At 42.3% G+C, this 12,938-nt stretch overlaps 1 non-coding gene across 1 annotated transcript; it reads right to left on the bottom strand.

The window, feature by feature from the left end:
- Window positions 1-9,467: 9,467 nt before the first annotated feature.
- On the bottom strand, window positions 9,468-9,593 carry LOC138397795 (U6atac minor spliceosomal RNA). The gene has a single exon (XR_011235901.1). It is a non-coding gene; the product is annotated as a U6atac minor spliceosomal RNA (small nuclear RNA).
- Window positions 9,594-12,938: the final 3,345 nt, after the last annotated feature.

The following is a 12,938-nucleotide window of genomic DNA, read 5'->3' as shown; positions in this document are numbered from 1 at the left end:
ATGTCAGAATCAGGGAAATGCCTGACCTCGTTTCTTGGGAAGAGTGATGTGTGTATCAAAATACATAAATCCTAAAAAGCTCATTTTGAAGGGCAGAGTCCTAATAATTTGTATTTTGATAGCTTTTAAATATTTTTAAAGTGGGTGCTTCCAGGGGTAAGGTAAATAGTTTCATTTTTTGGGACGTTTGATTAAATTCCAAACATATCAATGTTCCGGGGTGTGTCTAGTGACTCTGATACCTCTCTCGGCAGGTTTGCCAAGAAAGTGCAAACGTGAGAAGAGTTCCAGCCAAACAAGGAAACCATTCTCCCAGTAGCAGGTTGCAGGGCTGCGCAAGGGAGAAATGCTCAGACTTTTGTCTCCCCAGTGAAGAGGAGATTAGAATTAGAATGGAATAAATTAGCGATGTGGGCCAGAGCTGTTACTATGTAACAATAACACTTTGTGCTCCATTCAAAGAACTACAAGCCCTTGTACAAGCCCAGAGCTCTCACTTTCTCTTTGGACTTCACGAAGGCACTTGCTAAGCACAAGCCCGGGTCCAGGGAGAAGCTGCCTCCCCACTCACTCACCACGCCTCACTCTGCTGCTTCTCAACCAGCCTTCACCTTCCTTTCCTTTCCGCCCACCTCTGCCCACCTCCCATCACTAAGAAACCTGCTTTTGCCTAGAAGGAAACGAAACTGTACTGAGCGCACACCAAGACATTTGCTTATTGAGATCATTATGGGATCCTCAAAAAATCGTGTAGGCAAGTGATGTTCACATCGTGGCCGAAATATTTAACAGTAAGTTTAGCACAGCCATTGACCCACCAGAAACTGTGCTGAAGGTGAACTGGCGCACAGTGGATTCACCACTTGGGCCAGGAAGTGCTTCGTATTTGCTGGACTGTGGAAAGGTCCGGAGATTCCAGGACAAGTTGGCGCCTGAATGCCCAGAGGAGTAGGGATGGAAGACACTTGAATGGTAGTAACTTTTCCCAACTGGGACATCATTATTTCAATGTCTCACCATCCAGTACTGCTGAATCTTAGCCCTGCCTTCTCTCCATATGATAGATAAAAACAGGGCCACAGGAGTTTTAAATAACTCATCCAAGGCCAACCACTGAGTGCAGGGACTGGGACCCAGTGACTCCACTGCAAGGCCTTTTCAATACCTCTTTCCCTTCATCCGTCTCTCTCTGCGTGGAGATGAGAATGGATAGTCGTCTGCGGAGGGCACGCAAGGGCACCTGGAGTCTCCCAAGAAAACTAACCCTGCATCTGGACTCGCTGCTGTGGTCCCATTAAAAGTCTTCTCCATAGTCGCAAGGTCAGGGTAGGTGACTGAAAAGAAAGCCTATTGTGTTGTCCTACTTTCCCCTGAATGAGGCAAGAACCTTGTTCATTTTGTTCTTCACGATGTCCTCAGAGTCCAGCATGTGATTAATTTCTAATACAATTTTGTTGAATGAATGAATGAGTGGAAAATAATTTCTTCTACGTTTATAGTACTTCATATTTTTGTAAAGTGCCTTTTATACCTTATCTCATTGGACTCTCAAAGAGTTCAGCAGGATTTTAGGGGAAACACTGTTATTTCAGTTTACAGACGAACAAGCTCAGATGCAGAGATGCAGAGAACGCGGGTGATTTTTCTGGCATTACAACACTAACCGTGGTGGCGCCAGTATTGGGTCCTACCAACTCTTTCTCCCACATGGTGCTATCTCCTAAATATCAATAAAAGTTACCATAATTTGAAAGTCAAAGCAACTTAAAATTTACAACCTGTAATACGCTCAGTGATGCAGCGAAGGAGTCATGACAGGCAGGAGACCTGGGTCTGGTCCTCTCTCCTGTTTACCCCAATCCCAGCCCCAGTTCAGCAGCCTCCAGTGGTCCCGCACTCCCGCCAGGGCTCAACCACATCCTCTTTCTCTTTGCGGTTGTGAATTCCCCTAGGGAATTATTCTTGTGGCTTATACCAGCTGGCACCGGTGCCCTCCTTTGCTCAGGACCCTCACCAAGTTCAAATATGCCATTTAACGGAAAGAAAGGACTACATCCATCTATCTATTAAAAACTATAGAGAATACCTACTCACCAGCTCCCTTCCTGAAGCCTCCAGAGGGTGAGGGAATTAGGTGGCTTAGTGCAGTTGTCTTCTTCTTTTTCCTCTTTTTACCTATTGCAAAAGTTTCCGAACTATGGTTTCTAGACCAGCAGCATTAACAAGACCTGGGACCTTGTCAGAAATGCAAATTCTAGAGTTCCAGACCTACTAGAGTTCGAGGCTGTGGGGATAGAGTTGGGCAATCTGTTTTAAAAGTCTTGAAGGTGATTCTGGTCAATGCCAAAGTTGGAAGATTACTGTCTTACTACATTATATTTTTTTTTTTCTTTCCTATCTGAGCCTGGGAGTCACTTTCTGTTGCCAGGGGTCTTCCAGGGACCCCTCTGCTCACTCAATTCTCTAACCCTGCCTTTTTCTGCATGAGTGCCTGTAGTACAGTCTGGTTAATGATGATTTTAATTTACTTCCATGAAATAATGGCTGGACTAGATGATCTGTTGAGATTTTTTTTCAAATCTAGAAGCTCTGATTCTTCAAGGGAGCTGCAATGAAGCAGATGGCCTCAAGGAGGGCAAAGGAGGACTTCTGCCTAGTGAGCTTCCTTTTGCTGTAGGCTCCAGGGCTGGAGTGAAGTGAGGACACAGGCCAGTTGCCAACCCTTGGTTACAGCCCCAGGAGATCTTTGATGTTCTCCCCCTTGCCGTCTGGGGTCCCTGTTTTCAAGAATTTATCAGAATGACCCAGACTTAGCAAACTTGCTCTATGTACCTTGGACAAAATAACTGCTGAGTCAATCCTGTGAGAAGTCTTGGAGTGTCAGCCTAAAAACCTGTTTATAGTTGACATCCTTTGGCAAATTGCTATCAGATGCAAAAAATAGCATCATCAGTTTGTCACATACAGGATCATTTGCAGTATTTGCATTATGTAGGTAGTCAACGCAAGAGCAAATCACAAATAGAAAAAGAAATAATCTGGTTCCTGCCTCCCTAACTCTCTCCCCTCTACCCTCTCCTGTTTTTTTTTCCAAATCCCCACCCCTGAAAAGATGACTTGAGGACTCAAAAGGAAGACAACTTTTCCACATTCTGGAAATTCTGACAGAGTTAAGAAAGAAAGAATCTAATCCCTGTTCAATTGCCAGGTTCTGATAGGCTTTCCCTGTTTAAGTGTCCACAATCTACTGCTCTTTGATACATCCTGCCAACCACAAAAATTGCTTAACTCCTTACCTTTGTATCTTTACTTTCCTCCCTCACCTGGGTTCTTCAAGTTACAAAAGCACAATAAGTGGATGGAGAGATGATTGAGTAGGATAAGACAAAAATGCTACAGTCTCCACTGAAGACGACAGGCAAAGGTCCTGGGACTGAAGTCACAAGACACGGGTTCCAGCTGGGGCTTTGCCTTTGGTGACATGCTGGGAGATTGTGGCAGGTTACTCCTCCCCTGCAGGTCACTGCAAAACAAGGAGCTTGATCAAAACAGATCTCTACACTCTACATTGTTTTCCAACTCTTTGATACTGTGACTAAGCAGATGTGACATAGTTACATCCTAAGTACAGGTTTTAACATCCTTGCCTGAAAACCCAGGTTTGGGATCAGCAGGTAGACTTCAACTGTTTGCCAGTTTGCTCAACTGGTGTTGACAGTCTGGAATATGGGAAAGGGTATCACGATTGACTAACAGGTCTGCCATGGGTGTGATAGTAAGAAATTCCCAGAGCCTTGTTTATTTCTTTCATAGCTTTTTCACCCTAGTAATCATTTTATGTTCATGTCTGTTGAATATTTTGGCTGCCTAAAGTATACATGCCATCATATCATAGAGCCCAGTGCCTAGTACAGAGCCTGTTACTTGATAGGTGCTCCATAGTTTTTGAATGAATGCATGAGTCTAAATAGCTTAAGCACATGTCTAGAGCATTTTGCCAACAGCAGTAAGGGACTACACTAGCACTGGACAGACGTAGACAGAATAGGCTCATTCCATTTGTCCTCTAAGGGTCATTGTTAACTCTAGCTCTTATTTTCTCTAACACTGACATCAGACCTTCAACTTGATGGGACAAAGGGCAGTGGTGGTAAGAGGAGGAATTTTACTGGAATTCAAGGAACACCTCTTTTAAATATTGCTTCCTTTTTATTTTCACTGAGAGTTTGAATAGGGGGCAATTAGCTTGAGAAAACAGATTCAAAAAGGGAGATCAGCTTCTCCTTATTGCTCTGATTTTCCAACCATCAGGTGAATTTTCATTGAGCCTTGAAGACCTCATTCTGCTCCCCTTCACTCTTCATTTGTGTTGGAGGGTGAATATTGTTATAGTTGGGTATTAGGCTTTACGTAAGGCTGGGAGAGAGGAAGGCTTTCTTGGTAAGATTGGCTCTGTGGCTTGGCAGTCACACAATAAAATGACTTTAACCCAAAACCAGATGTTCAAGTTGTTTTAATAATATCTTATGATCCCTCCACTAAATAAAACAAAAATTCACTCTATCAGAATGTTCTCCAGGATTAGAAGTTTGAACTCTGCTATCTGGTTTTACCCACCAGAGGGTAGCACCAAGATAAATTTGGAATACATCCCTGGCAAAACTCAGATATAGTTTTGGATAATTTGCTCTGGATTCTATGTAAAAGTACCTGAGGTCACCAAGATAGGTCCCTAAATGCTTCATAAAATTTCTAGAAAGATGCTGGTCTCTATTTGTTCCCAGGAATAATGTGGGGACATTGAGTAAATCCTTATAAAGTGGCACTGATTAACATTCTCCTTGCACAGTTTACCTAGAAATTTAATGTGAGCTTTTCCAATGTATGTGAAGTTGGATTCAATGATTGTTGATGTCTCTTTAACTCAATGATTCTAAGATTTTTGCAAGAGTAACTTACTGACTTGTCCTGACTTGTTCAAATCTACATCCAATTGGCCAGCTATAATTAGTGGCTATTGACTCAGGGTATACCCTGAGAGTCAAAGGATGACCCACTTGAAACTTTGGTAAGGTTGGAGATTTTCTCTTGGGCCCAGGGACCCTTTAGTTTAATTTTATATTTCCCCATAGCACCCTGTAATTTTCTCCCATAGCAATATCCCAATTTGTAATTAGACAATTCTGATTAATGTCTAGATCCCCAACAGTAGACTGTAAGCCTCTTGTGAAGAGCAACAGTGAATATTTTTTCATCCTGGTATCCTGAGCCCCCAGAAGAATGCTTAATACAGATAGGTTCTCCTTTAATAAGCATGTGTTGAAAGAATGAATAAATGAGTGGATGAAAATAATAAATAAATATATCAATAAACATTCTCATGGGGACGGGAGAGGGAACAATGAGTTAGTGAAGGACCATGCTGATTTAACATTAAAAAAAAAAAGACACGGCCGGGCATGGTGGCTCATGCCTGTAATCCTAGCACTCTGGGAGGCTAAGGTGGGCAGATCGTTTGAGCTCAGGAGTTCAAGGCCAGCCTGAGCAACAGCGAGATCCCATCTCTACTAAAAATAGAAAGAAACTAGCTGGATAACTGAAAATATGCACACACAAAAAATTAGCTGGGCATGGTGGCACATGGCTGTAGTCCCAGCTACTCAGGAGGCTGAGGCAGGAGGATCACTTGAGCCCAGGAGTTTGAGGTTGCTGTGAGCTAGGCTGACACCACGGCACTCCAGCCTGGGCAACAGAGTGAGACTCTGTCTCAAGAAAAAAAAAAAAAAAAAAAGACACAACTGCATCAACTGTGTCTAAATAATGACCACCAATTTTGACCCACCCACTGATCTCCCGTGGGATGGTTCCAAGTTCATTGATTGTCTGGAGAATGAAATTAAAAATCCACAGGTCTCATCACGTCACTTTCAAATGTGCCTCCTCAGTTCCTAGAATAGCTTGGGAAATTAAATCATCACCATCATCATTATCATTATCATCCTCCTCATTGTATTTATAAATATGTGAAGACCAATTGACCTTTTCACACTAAATGCTGATTGTCAAATTCATTTAATCAACCTTTACCAAGCACCTTCCATAGACATGGGGTCAAAAAAGACTATGACATGATCCCTACCTGTAAAGCTCAGAGCCCTATGAAGCAGGCAGATGTGTGCACAGAAAATTAGAATATAATGAATGTGATGAGTGCCAAAGGAGAAGTCTGCACAAAAGCATAGAGAAGATAGTAACATATCTGCCTAGGAGTCAGGAAAGTCTCCACAGAATATAAGTAGGAATATGGCGAACAAAGAAAGTCAAGGAATCAACCTGCTATACCTTCTGGGCTTAGGAAAATACCTTGTACATAAAGGAGCTCAATAAATAGCTATAAAAGTATTGAATAGATAAATAAAGAGGCTATTTTTTTGCACTGCCCCTTTCCTCTCTACCCCCTCCCAACTACATCGTCCCGTACACTCTCTTCTACCCCAGGGGGAACCTCCATTTCATTACTCATCCCTTTTGCTGCATAGTCTTTTGTAAACCTCTCAAAGGCCTCCTCCATGATTGCTCAACAAACACAGGTGTCCTGGTTAAAGCATACAGCATTTAAATTATGAGGAAAGACTGACACAAACGAGCATTTCTCACTTATTTTCCACTGGAGAATGTGAAGTGCCGAATCGCAGAACAGTATGTGCTGTGTGGTCACGTAATGACCGTGCCATGTCCTACCTGGCTTTTCCCACGAACAACTCAGCAGAGAAGAGTTTCAGGTCTGCTGAGTTTCATATCTATATACACAGACACCAAGCATGATCTCCCGCCAGTGCCAAGAGAGCTGAACACAACATGCCCTGTGTCCTCACCACCTCATCAGAGAGAAAGGAGACCCTGCACGAGCCTAGGGAAATGGGACCCCTCAGCCACCCAACAGCTGCAAGCAATGCAGTGCTTCACTCAGGGCCAGCCCCTGCATCCTGTCCAACCCACCCTTCCACTCTGCGTCAGCTCCACCTCCACTCCCTCCTTTCTGCACCCAGATTTAATTCTCAGTACTGGACAGCCAACAGTTTAAAAGGTCTTCCAAATAAAATCACAGTTCCTTCTCTTTTCATCCCCAGAGCATGGTGTGTCCAAACCATGTGCAAACTTCACTCCTCATAAATCAATTGTTTAATTGACAGAAGAGGGGATTTTATTTAGAGACTCACAAAACTTGAAAATTCATGTGACCCATCTCCAAATTCTTTGATGGTCTATTGTTTTCCCAGGAACTTTGCAACTCCCACAGTCTAGAGGAGGGTCGAGTGCCTGGCCTCCAATTCTCTCCCCATTTCTCTAGTGTGAGCAGACAAGAAGATCATCTGGGATTTGCGGTGAAGTATAATCTGTGTGGCCTCCTTGCAGGAGGATGAGATGGAATGTTTGGATGAAGAGTTTTTTTCTTGTCCATAGATTGCCCACAATGCTATGCAGAGAACTCTCCAAGTTTCAGAGTTAAAAAAAAAAAAAAAAAAGAAAGAAAGAAATAAAGAAAGAAAGAGAGAAAAATGGAACTTTCAAATAGTTGACAAAGCATTTTAGAAAGTTCTAGGGGGAATAGAAAGTGGTAAGATTACAGAGAGAGAAAGCGAGAGAGCAAAAGAATTGAAGCAGAAGGAAAAACAAGAGGATAAGAACAACAATGAGAGGAGGCTTCTGTCCAGAAGTTTCTCCCTGTGAGCAGATCTGCCACTTAAATGCAATTCTAAGTTCAGAGATGGGTATTGAAAATCTGTGCACTGATTCCCAGAGGGTCTATCAGAATATCATGGAGTAAGTGGGCATCTAAGAAGGGGGAGGCAGGGAGAGCCCTGCCTTACAATCAGAACAGAAGGGTTGTGGTCTCAGCTCTGTTGACAAAGCAAGTGATCTCAGGCATGTCTTCACCTCTCTGGCCTCAGTCGCATATGTTATATGCTAGTCCAAGTCCAACTTCATCTCACCACCTCTCCTGTGACCACTGTGGTCCCCATCACCATAATCTTCCTCCTGGGGAATTGCAACAGCATCAGAAAGAACTTGAAAGATTTTTCTGGCCCACAGTCCCCAGTCTTGGACGTGCAGATAGCAGAATCTATTAAAAATAGATTTTTTAAAAAATACTAAGCACGAAGCCCTACTGCAGCCCCAGTAAAGAGGCATCTCCGGAGGGTGGCCCTGGGTACTATATTTTTTTAAAAGTCCTCTAGGTAATTCTAATGTGCCTACCAGAGCTGAGAATCACTACTCTAGCCGAGTCCCTGGGAAGTCATTTATTCATGTAGTCCAAAGATAATCTCGAGTGCCTACAGAGCACCAGCAACTATGCTGGGCATTTAGCAGAGAACATGACACAGTGTGACACCCTTTTTACATTCAACTGGGGGAAGGCAGACAATTCATAAACAAACCACACAGTTTCAGAAAGTGATATGTGCTTTGCAGATATAAGACATGGTGATGTTATAGAAAGTAACCAGAGGGGTGCCGGGATAGTCAGAGAAGGTTGCTTTAAGGAGATGACTTTGGGGCTGCGAATTTAATGATGAAAGAAGACTGCCAGAAGAACTGGTTAAAAAGCATTCTCAGGCAGAGGAGTAGCAAGTGCAAAGGTCCTGTAGTGCTTGGCTAAGAGACTGAAATGTCAGAATGGCTGGTACAGAGTCCCTCAGTAAAACAGAGATAGTGATACCTGTCCTGAAATTATCACATTGTTATGTTTGAAATATGTGTGAGGTGTTAGGAAACATTTGGGAAAGAAAAGCCCAGTAGAATTACAAAGTTGTCCTGTTTTATTGCTATTACATCTTTCCAGTGCATTTCAATGGCCCAAACAGCAGATGACATCCCACTGACGTAGCTGTGGAACTCAATCACTGCACCATGATGCAATTGCAGATTCCAGGCCTAGACTTTTCTGGGAAGTCCTGGTTAGATTTTGCAGAGCTGCAGCTATGTTCCAGGAATCTTCTGTGATAAAATGCTGAGGAGAGTTTCCGCTTATTAATATCAGATTCCACTCTCCTTACGCAAGAGAGAAAGTTGAAAGTAAAAGTTGAAAGTCCTTAAAATGCATCAAAGGAAGATGAGCCATCATCCTGATGAGATGAGTGGGTGATGGGCTACCCAGATGGCTTCCTCTGGAGCAATCTGGTTGCCTGAGTTTTGCAACATTCCACAACTTCTCCCCAGAGATGGGAACAGACAAAGTCCAATCACATTATCACTTTCTGCTATTCTCCCAGAAAGGTGCTTTGGGGAAAGGAGGTTAGTTTTTTAAAAGAGAATATGGAATTTATTACATATTGAGTACAAAAATAAACCCATCTAAATAGGGGCCCAGAGAGCTTGTTTTATCTCTCCAGGTGCCTCTAGGGCATTCCCACCCCGACCCCACTAAAAATATCATTTTGCATACACAATGGCTAGCAAAGACTAAAAAATGCCGGTGAGATGCTGTGAAGCAGATGGTAATGCCTTAACTGAATGGGTGCTGTCAGGCCTGAATGACTCTTTCATCTTTGTCAAGGGGACTGCTAACCTTCTCTCCTTTCATACAGCACAGGAGCCAATTTTAGCCAGTATTTGTTTTATTAATTTTTTATCATCTTTAATCACACAAGTAATGTATGCTTGTATTTTTCTTATTATAAAACTAAAATATTGCAAAGAAAAAAATCTCTCTGAATACTACCTTGATCCCCAGAAGTAAATACTATTAACAGACTGTTTCTATGCATTCATGTACATATATATATATGCCCATGCCATGGAAAGTGTTCAGAATTTTTTTCTTTTTACATAAATGACATCACAGTGAATAGCTTTAAAGAGGACTGCACAGGATGCTTACTGCAAATATGGCCACCAGTAGGGGAATGAAAAACTACATCGTAGAATATTCAAATTATGTGATCCTCTGCAGCTGTTTAAAAGAATGATGTAGCTCTAAACCACAGGTAAAGCTTCGAGAGACATTTCTGAGTGCATTAACCAGGGTTCTACAGAGCAACAGAATCAATAGGAGATATATATATGAAATAAATTATAATATATAATTATATATAAAATTATAATATGTAATTATATATAAATTATAATATACAATTATATATAAGCTATAAAATATAATATATATGTAAATGAGATTTATTATAAGGAATTGGCTCATGTAATTATGGAGGCTGAGAAGTCCCATGATCTGCAGTCTGTATGCTGGAGATCCTGGAGAGCTGGGGGTGCAGTTCAAAGGCCTGGGAGCAAGAGAGCCAATGGTGTGGATTCCAATCTGTGTCTGAAGGCCTGAGTACCAGGAACACTGAGGGCAGGAGATCACTGTTGCAGCTCAAGCAGTCAGGCAGAGACTGAATTCAACTTCCCTCTGCCTTTTTGTTCTATTCAGGTCTTCAGTGAACTGGATGATGCCCACCCACAGAGTAGAGGAACATCTGCTTTACTCAGTCACCAAATTCAAGTGATAATCTCTTCTGGAAGCACCTTCACAGTCACATCCAGAAATAATGTTTAACAAGCTATCTGGGCATCCCATAGCCCAGTCAAGTTGACACATAATATGAATTATACTGAGTTTCTTTGAACTTTTGTGGACTTGGTTTCTCTGTTCCCTCAGTGCTGTCTCAGGACTTGGGGAGGTGTGGCCAATACATGTAACAAATTGAGGCAGATGGGGGAGGAAAGAGGAACAGGCCTCAGACCTTCTGAAAGAGGTGCAATAGAGAGACTCAGAGTGAGACAGAAGGTTCAGTTTGGCAAACCACACATGACATCCGAGGAAATACAGAAATCTTGTCAAGGTTCAGGCAAATTGGTAGCAAAAAGGAGATAACACAAGGAAGTGAGTTCCCTGAGGTGGAGATTTCAGTCTACTTCAACATGCTTAGCAATGGGCAGCCTTGTTAGTGGTAACTGGGTTCCAGGAACTAGGCTAAAATTACAGATCAGGACTCCCAGTCTTCACGGGGAGGCTAGTAAGTACAAGGCAAGGTTATCATCCATTGCGTTATTTATTTATTCATTCTTTCATTCATTATTCATTTGTCATTAGGTATCTCTTGTGTGTTAAGCACTGTTCTTAACTGCAAATACAGCTCTTACCAAGAAACACACAGTTCCTGCCAGCATATAAACACACAAATAATATATTTCAAGAGAGTGATAAGGGGTTAGAGAGGATCTAGTGCAGACTACATGAGACAGCATTCAAGGCAGGCCTTTCTGAGAAACAGACATTGCAGCACAGATCTAAATGAAGTAATGTCTACCACCAGGTAAACAAATATAAGGGAAGAGGGTTCCACAGAGAGAAACAGAGAATGCTTAAAAATGAAGATATTCCATTGGAATTGGGAGGAGATGGATCACTTCAATTCATCTTGATTAATTTATGCACTCACCTGCCACATATAAGTCCCCCACTGTGTAAAGCACTGGGCTAGGACTTGGCAATATAATTATGAAATTAGATGGGGCTCCTGCACTTATGAGGCTTATGTTCTATTTAGGGGAGAAAGAAATAATAAGCATAGTAAACCTCATGTGCAAAGGTCAAAGGCATGAGAGAGTTGCATGTTTGAGGAATGGAAAGAAGCCCACTGTAGTTGGTATCTTGTGGGGTGGGTCTGGGAGAGTGACACTAGAGCTCAGAGAGGTTGGTGGGAGCAGGGTCTTGCAGGATCTTATAAATCAGGACAAGGAGTTTGCATTAATTCAAAACATAATGGCAAGACATTGAAAGCTTCAGGCAAAAGGTGGGGACAGGGAACAACATGATTTAGCTGCATTTTAAAAAATGTGACATTTGTTAAATATGAGAATGGATTGGAGGGAAGCAATATGGCAGCAGGAATATGAGTCAGGATGCTATTGGAATAATCTTGGCAAGAGATGATGGTATGTGGCCCATAGGGACAGCAGTGGAGAAAAAAGAAGACAGCATATTTAAGAGATATCTCAGATGGGAAATCCAAAGCCTTGTTGATGGATTAGAGTAAGAGATGAAAAAGAAAGAGAGGAAGATAGGTTGATGCCCAGGTGGATGCTGGCCAGATGAACTGGGGGAATGGTTGTTCCATATCTAAGATAAGAAAATCAGTCCCTGGGCGAGGTGGGGGGAACTCAATTGACTTGCACATATCTCTTCTTTTCTTCTGAATTACACCTCCCCCCACCTTTAGATAGTCCTTTTGCAACGGCTAAGTAGCATACTGCAGTCCCCTCACATATTTTTTAAATTAATTTTATTTTTTCAGGAGTAATAAATTTACATGACTCAAAAAGCAACATGATGTGAGTCTCATTGAAAAAGATATGCATTGAGAAGTCTAGCTACTGCCTGTGTCCCCATCTACTCTGCTATCCACCCATCTCACCATTTTTAGATATCTGCCTGTATCAGGTTTGGATGGACAACAAACTTGGTGGCTTAAAACAGCGTTTACTTAGCTTGTGATTCTGTGATGGGCTGAACAGTTCTTCTGATGGAGGTGATCTTGGCTGAACTTTGCTGAGTAGGCTCGTGTGTCTGGAGTAGGTTGGTCACTTGGCTGGAGGTTGGATGATTTAGATTGGTATGGTGGTTATACCGCATATACTTAGCTTAACTTCAAGTACATTTTTTAGAACTCCCTTCCTTATGTAATTCTGGATTAGGGCAGACAACACAAACTATTTGCAAGGTGCTTGGGGGGTAGAAGTGAAGCAGCAGCCATGGTGATTTGAATGTTGGTACAAGGCCCAGGCATTGTTGCAGCTCAATTATGCCATGGATCTCCTGTCTTGCCCTTTTCCATGAAGCAGTAGCAAGACCCATAATTCCTCCAGCTCCCATGGATCTCCTCCTCTAGCTTTCCTGAGTCCTGGGCCACACACATGCATAGCTCTAGGGCAAA

Source organism: Eulemur rufifrons, chromosome 16 (genome assembly GCF_041146395.1).
Source record: "Eulemur rufifrons isolate Redbay chromosome 16, OSU_ERuf_1, whole genome shotgun sequence".
Classification (NCBI taxonomy): domain Eukaryota; kingdom Metazoa; phylum Chordata; class Mammalia; order Primates; family Lemuridae; genus Eulemur; species Eulemur rufifrons.
The sequence above is the reverse complement of the archived record's forward strand: the minus strand, read 5'-3'. Positions and strand labels throughout refer to the sequence as shown.